Consider the following 7,249-nt stretch of genomic DNA (forward strand, 5'->3'; position numbering starts at 1 on the left):
GACAGATTCTTGGCACCCCAACTGTATGTATTGTACATCTCCAGGGGCGAGCCTTGGGGAAGAGCCCCATGATTTCCAAGGCCCCATCCAATGAGGTCTTGGGAAAACTGCAGTCCCCACCGAGGGCTCAGAGATCTCCTGTGTAAAAAGGCAGTTCTGGGTGTCCATGCACGGATGGAAAGAACACTGTACCTTTGACAACAACAGTGTCGTGGCCATTTAGACTGGCAGGCTGAACCCTCTGCTGGGCTTCTAGTGCCAAATGAAGAAGTGAGAGAGGAGAGGGGCGGTATGAGTGCGCCTAGACGCATGTACAGATGTCTGTGTGTGCCAGCCTGCGTGTGTGTAGGTGGATGCTGGAGGGACATCAGGGGACCTGAGCCAAAGCGAACACTAGTGCACTTCCAGCAACTCCCGCCCAACCTCAAGGGGGCCGTGGGCTCTGCTGACCTTGGCTGGACACGTAAGAGCTTGGTCCTAAGAGTCAGCTCCAAATCCTGTATCCACCACTCACAGGATTCAGTTCTGTTCAGTCGCTCAGTCGTGTCCAACTCTTTTTGACCCCATGAATCGCAGCACACCAGGCCTCCCTGTCCATCACCAACTCCCGGAGTTCACTCAAACTCATGTCCATCGGGTCAGTGATGCCATCCAGCCATCTCATCCTCTGTCGTCCCCTTCTCCTCCTGCCCCCAATCCCTCCCAGGATCAGAGTCTTTTCCAATGAGTCAACTCTTCGCATGAGGTGGCCAAAGTACTGGAGTTTCAGCTTTAGAATAATTCCTTCCAAAGAAATCCCAGGGCCGACCTCCTCCAGAATGGACTGGTTGGATCTCCTTGCAGTTCAAGGGACTCTCAAGAGTCTTCTCCAACACCACAGTTCAAAAGCATCAATTCTTCGGCGCTCAGCCTTCTTCACAGTCCAACTCTCACATCCATACATGACCACAGGAAAAACCATAGTCTTGACTAGATGAAACGTTGTTGGCAAAGTAATGTCTCTGCTTTTCAATATGCTATCTCTGCTAAGTCGCTTCAGTCGTGTCCAACTCTGTGTGACCCCATAGATGGCAGCTCACCAGACTCCCCTGTCCCTGGGATTCTCCAGGCAAGAACACTGGAGTGGGTTGCCATTTCCTTCTCCAATGCATGAAAGTGAAAAGTAAAAGTGAAGTCGCTCAGTCGTGTCCGACTCTTAGCAACCCCACGGACTGCAGCATACCAGGCTCCTCTGTCCATGGGATTCTCCAGGCAAGAGTACTGGAGTGGGGTGCCATTGCCTTCTCCAATATGCTATCTAGGTTGGTCATAACTTTCCTTCCAAGGAGTAAGCATCTTTTAATTTCGTGGCTACAGTCACCATCTGCAGTGATTTTGGAGCCCAGAAAAATAAAGTCTGACACTGTTTCCACTATTTCCCCATCTATTTCCCATGAAGTGATGGGACCAGATGCCATGATCCTCGTTTTCTGAATGTTGAGCTTTAAGCCAACTTTTTCTCTCTCCACTTTCACTTTCATCAAGAGGCTTTTGAGTTCCTCTTCACTTTCTGCCATAAGGGTGGTGTCATCTGCATATCTGAGGTGATTGATATTTCTCCTGGCAATCTTGATTCCAGCTTGTGCTTCTTCCAGCCCAGCGTTTCTCATGATGTACTCTGCATAGAAGTTAAATAAGCAGAGTAATAATATACAGCCTTGACGTACTCCTTTTCCTATTTGGAACCAGTCTGTTGTTCCATGTCCAGTTCTAACTGTTGCTTCCTGACCTGCATACAGGTTTCTCAAGAGGCAGATCAGCTGGTCTGGTATTCCCATCTGTTTCAGAATTTTCCACAGTATTGTGATCCACACCGTCAAAGGCTTTGGCATAGTCAATAAAGCAGAAATAGATGCTTTTCTGGAACTCTCTTGCTTTTTCCATGATCCAGCGGATGTTGGCAATTTGATCTCTGGTTCCTCTGCCTTTTCTAAAACCAGCTTGAACATCAGGAAGTTCATGGTTCACATATTGCTGAAGCCTGGCTTGGAGAATTTTGAGCATTACTTTGCTAGTGTGTGAGATGAGTGCAATTGTGTGGTAGTTTGAGCATTCTTTGGCATTGCCTTTCTTTGGGATTGGAATGAAAACTGACCTTTTCCAGTCCTGTGGCCACTGCCGAGTTTTCCAAATTTGCTGGCATATTGAGTGCAGCACTTTCACAGCATCATCTTTCAGAATTTGAAATAGCTCAACTGGAATTCCATCACCTCCACTAGCTTTGTTCGTAGTGATGCTTTCTAAGGCGCACTTGACTTCACATTCCAGGATGTCTGGCTCTAGGTCAGTGATCACACCATCGTGATTGTCTGGGTCATGAAGATCTTTTTTGTACAGTTCTTCTGTGTATTCTTGCCACCTCTTAATATCTTCTGCTTTTGTTAGGTCCATACCATTTCTGTCTTTTATTAAGCCCATCTTTGCGTGAAATGTTCCCTTGGTATCTCTGATTTTCTTGAAGAGATCTCTAGTCTTTCCCATTCTGTTGTTTTCCTCTATTTCTTTGCATTGATCGCTGAGGAAGGCTTTCTTGTCTCTTCTTGCTATTCTTTGGAACTCTGCATTCAGATGCTTATATCTTTCCTTTTCTCCTTTGCTTTTCGCTTCTCTTCTTTTCACAGCTATTGTAAGGCCTCTCCAGACAGCCATTTTGCTTTTTTGCATTTCTTTTCCATGGGGATGGTCTTGATCCCTGTCTCCTGTACAATGTCATGAACCTCAGTCCATAGTTAATCAGGCACTCTATCTATCAGATCTAGGCCCTTAAATCTATTTCTCACTTCCACTGTATAATCATAAGGTATTTGATGTAGGTCATACCTGAATGGTCTAGTGGTTTTTCCTACTTTCTTCAATTTAAGTCTGAATTTGGCAATAAGGAGTTCATGGTCTGAGCCACAGTCAGCTCCTGGTCTTGTTTTTGTTGACTGTATAGAGCTTCTCCATCTTTGGCTGCAAAGAATATAATCAATCTGATTTTGGTGTTGACCATCTGGTGATGTCCATGTGTAGAGTCTTCTCTTGTGTTGTTGGAAGAGGGTGTTTGCTATGACCAGTGCATTTTCTTGGCAAAACTCTATTAGTCTTTGCCCTGCTTCATTCCGTATTCCAAGGCCAAATTTGCCTGTTACTCCAGGTGTTTCTTGACTTCCTACTTTTGCATTCCAGTCACCTATAATGAAAAGGACATCTTTTTTGGGTGTTAGTTCTAGAAGGTCTTGTAGGTCTTCATAGAACCGTTCAACTTCAGCTTCTTCAGCGTTACTGGTTGGGGCATAGACTTGGATTACTGTGGTATTGCACGGTTTGCCTTGGAAATGAACAGAGATCATTCTGTCGTTTTTGAGACTGCATCCAAGTGCTGCATTTTGCACTCTTTTGTTGACCATACTCACAGGGTATGGTACTGTAAACATCACTTTACGCCTCCTGGTTTGGTGTTTTCATCTAAACAGAAAGGGAGCAGCATTTACCTCTTGGGACGGTTCCAAGGGTCAGGTGAGAGCACCCGGCCCATTGTACAAAAGTGGGAATGCGTTGTGGGTTTGGAGCAGAAGAGGGGGCATGGACTGACTTTTAGACTGATGAACCCTTAATCTTATCATAATTGGCCACACACCTGTAAGAGATAAAAGCTCAACCTGAAAAACAGGATCACCTTTGATTCCCTTTGTTTTTGCGTATTGCACGTATATCCATCTCAACAAGTCCTGTTCACTGTCCTTCCAAAAGATATGTCACATTGACCACTTTTCGCCTTCTACCTAGGTCCCAGCTCTTGTCTGAGCCCTCTTTGTGTAATGAGATCATTTCAGATTGTCAGTCCTGTATTCATAGCTGTCTAGAGGACTGTCTTCCACTTAGAGTAGAATCTACCCTCCTCAATGTTATCTGGCCTGGTCGTTTTACCAAACTTATTATTATTATTATTTTTACCAAGTTTCCCCCTTCTTGTTCCATTCTAGCCACTGTGGACTTCTTGGTTTCCATCCAACACCCCAACCTTGCTCCTGATTCAGGAATGTTCGAACTCCTTTTGTCTTTGCCATGGAATGCCCCTTCCGCAGAAGCTTGCTTGGCTCCCTCCATTTCACTCAGATTTTTGCTCAACTCCTCAGAGGAGTATTCCCTGATGACCCATGGCAAGGACTGTTTGATACCTCCCAGTATCATCCCTTAACTCGAGGTGATATAATGCCTGAGTTTTAACTGGGCCCCAGAATACAGCTTCTGTTTCCCAGTCCCCTTGGCAGGTAGGTGTGGCCATGTGACTTCGTGCTGGCGAGTGGATAGGGAGGCAAAGGGTGTGAGCAACTTCAGGCATTTCCTGAAGGGAAGGCATGTGCCCCTCCTTCTCACTCCCTCCTGCAGCCTGCAGTGTGCATGAGGTCGCCAGCCGCTTTGCGTGCTTTGGAGGAGGGAGCAGAGCCGTGATGTGGAAGGTGTCTGGGTGCCTGGTTGACCTTGAGAAGCCGAGCCATGAAACCAGCCCTGGTGATGATTGAGAGAGAAGAAGCTCTTCCTCTGTTTCAGCCACTCATCTGGTGGACCATGCGGACGTGCAGGTAAAACAGCTTTCTGATGATCACCGCCTTACCCAGGAAGGTTCCAGGTCATTCCACTCCTGGACACACTGTCTCCCCACCTTGATTGTTTTCAGCTATCACTCTCTGACGTTATATTATACGCTTATTTTGCATTTGTTTATTGTCTGTTTCCATCTCTAGCATGTGAGCTCCGTGAGGTCGAGGGCTAGGCTGTTTGTCTTATCCTCTGCTGTATTCCTAGCTTCAACAACGGTGCTCAGCACACAGCTGGGCTAAATAAATATTTCTGAGCATATAGAGGATAAGTCCCTACTATATGCTGATGCTTTGTTTGCATTATTGCAACTGATGTTGTTATCTCTGGTCTGTAACAGAAGAGACTGAAATGGAGTGAACTAGAGGTACTTGTTTGAAATTCCAGAGCCTGAAAGCTGTAGAGCCCAGGTTTAAACTCAGATCTGTTTTCCCACCAAATAACCTCCTCTCTTCTCCCTAAAGCCATTTTGAGAATGTGGCTTTCAGGGAAGAAAAAAACAGGCTCTCACAACTCAACAAGAAGACAAATAACACAATTAAAAATGGACAAAAGGTCCTAATAGATATTTCACCAAATAAGATACACAAATGGCCAATAAATACATGAAAAGATGCTCAACATCATCATTCTTCAGAGAAAGGCAAATTAAAGCCAAAATGAAATGCCACTTCCCACTTTCCAGGAGATTGGGTACACTTTTTTAAAAAGTAGGTGATACCAAGGGCTGGTGAAGATGTGGAGAGATTGGAATCCTCATACAGTGTTGGTGGGAATACATAATGGTGCAGCAACTTCGGAAAATAACTGGGCGGTGTCTTGAAAAGTAAAGCGTAATTTTACCACGTAACCTAGAAATCCCAACCTTAGGATTTCCGACCCAAAGACTTGTGTGTGAACATCGTGGCAGCCCCATTATTCAAAACAACCCCAGACTGAAAGCAACCCAAATGGCCATCAAGTGTTTAATGAATAACCGAAATATGGCCTACCTGTATGACGGCATCCCTAGATGCCAGTAAAAAGGAACAAAGTGCTGATATGTGCTGCAACATGGATAAACCTCAAAAGCACTGTCTCAGTGAAGGAAGCCGAATACAAAGAGCTCCATGCTGTGATGCTGTTTATATGAAATGTTCCCAACAGAAAGTACGTTAGTGGTTGCCTGGGGCTGGGAGTGGGAATGCATGGTGTTGGCTAATGGGTTTCTTTTTAGAATGATGGCAATGCTCAAAAATTAGACTGTGGTGGTTGCTGAACAACTCTATAAAATGTACTAAACATCATTGAATTCTGTACTTAAAGTGGGCGAATTTCAGAATTTGTCAATTACACTTCGAGTCATTATTTGTAGCCCATCCTGTGTCCTCAAAGGGAAATCGTTAAATTCTTGGAAAGAGCCTCCTGCTCTCTGATAGACACGTGACAGAGAGGAGTGTTGGAGAGTCCAGCCTCAGGGCCACCTTGCCACATGTTTGGCAAGTCACTTAAACTCTCCAGGCCTCAGTGTTCTCATCTGTAAAATGGGGACCGTAAGTCCTTCTTCCTGGAGTACTTTTGGGGAATTAAAGGGGGTCATGAAAGGCTTAGCGGGTGCCTAGCACAGAGATATAATCATTGTATATCTGATCCTTTCTAGGGTTGCCACAGTGAAGCTTTGGCTTTACTCGTGAGCTATGATCTCTGGTGGGGGGAATGGGGTTAACTAATTTATCCAGAATCTCTTCAGCACCTGCTCTGGGCTAGATCCTGCCTTGGGTACAGGAGTCCAGGGTCCAGGGGCTTGATAGTCATTTTCAAGGTGCTTATGCTACTGAGGATGTAGAAAAGAATTGGGGGGTGGTGCTCCAAGCCCATCAGAAAGGAGAGCTGTGAGCTTCAGGATGACTTCAAGAGGAGGGTGACGCTTGTGTGGCGCCTTGGAAGATAGGCAGGCAGTGGGGAGCCAGGGGAGGGGAGTGTGAGCGTCCCAGGCTGTGGCAGCGGCTGGTGCAGCTCAGTGTAGACCACTTTACCCCCCAGGGAATGTGATGAAAGCGCCGAAGAGAATCTCAGACCCCTGGCTTGTAGAGAACCTTTCAAGGTCATCCTCTCCAATCACCCTGCTTGCTGAGGTTTGGACTTCAAAGGCTCTTGATAAAGGAAGCAGCTGCTCCATAACTCAACATCGCTTTGAACATGAAGCTGTCGACAGCTACACTCCGTGACTCGCACAGAGAGTTGCAATCAAGTTTCAGGAGCCCAAGGGTTTGTGGGAAGCACTCATGGTGTAGGCACGGGATCCACATTGGTGGCAAGTAAAGCAGACATCAATCCTGAGCCAAAAGCCTCTGAAGCAGGTGCCACTGTCCCGATCTGGGTGATGGGGCAGCCACGTGCCCGGAAATACCCGTGGGATACAGAGAGGGAGAGATCAGGGTGCACTGAACCCCTGCTCTACGTCGACTCTGTGCCAAAGATTTTGCAATTTGTCTGTGTGGGTCCTCGGGGAGGGGAAATGCTCACCCTTGTTTGAACCGTGAGCACCCAGGAGCTCTGTGAATTTCAATGACTTGCCCAAGGTCACACAGCGAGGGAGGAGAAGGGAAGGGGTCAAGTTCAGTCTTGTCCTCCCCGCAGAGCTTGCTGC

This window comes from Bos indicus x Bos taurus, chromosome 2 (genome assembly GCF_003369695.1).
Source record: "Bos indicus x Bos taurus breed Angus x Brahman F1 hybrid chromosome 2, Bos_hybrid_MaternalHap_v2.0, whole genome shotgun sequence".
Lineage (NCBI taxonomy): Eukaryota > Metazoa > Chordata > Mammalia > Artiodactyla > Bovidae > Bos > Bos indicus x Bos taurus.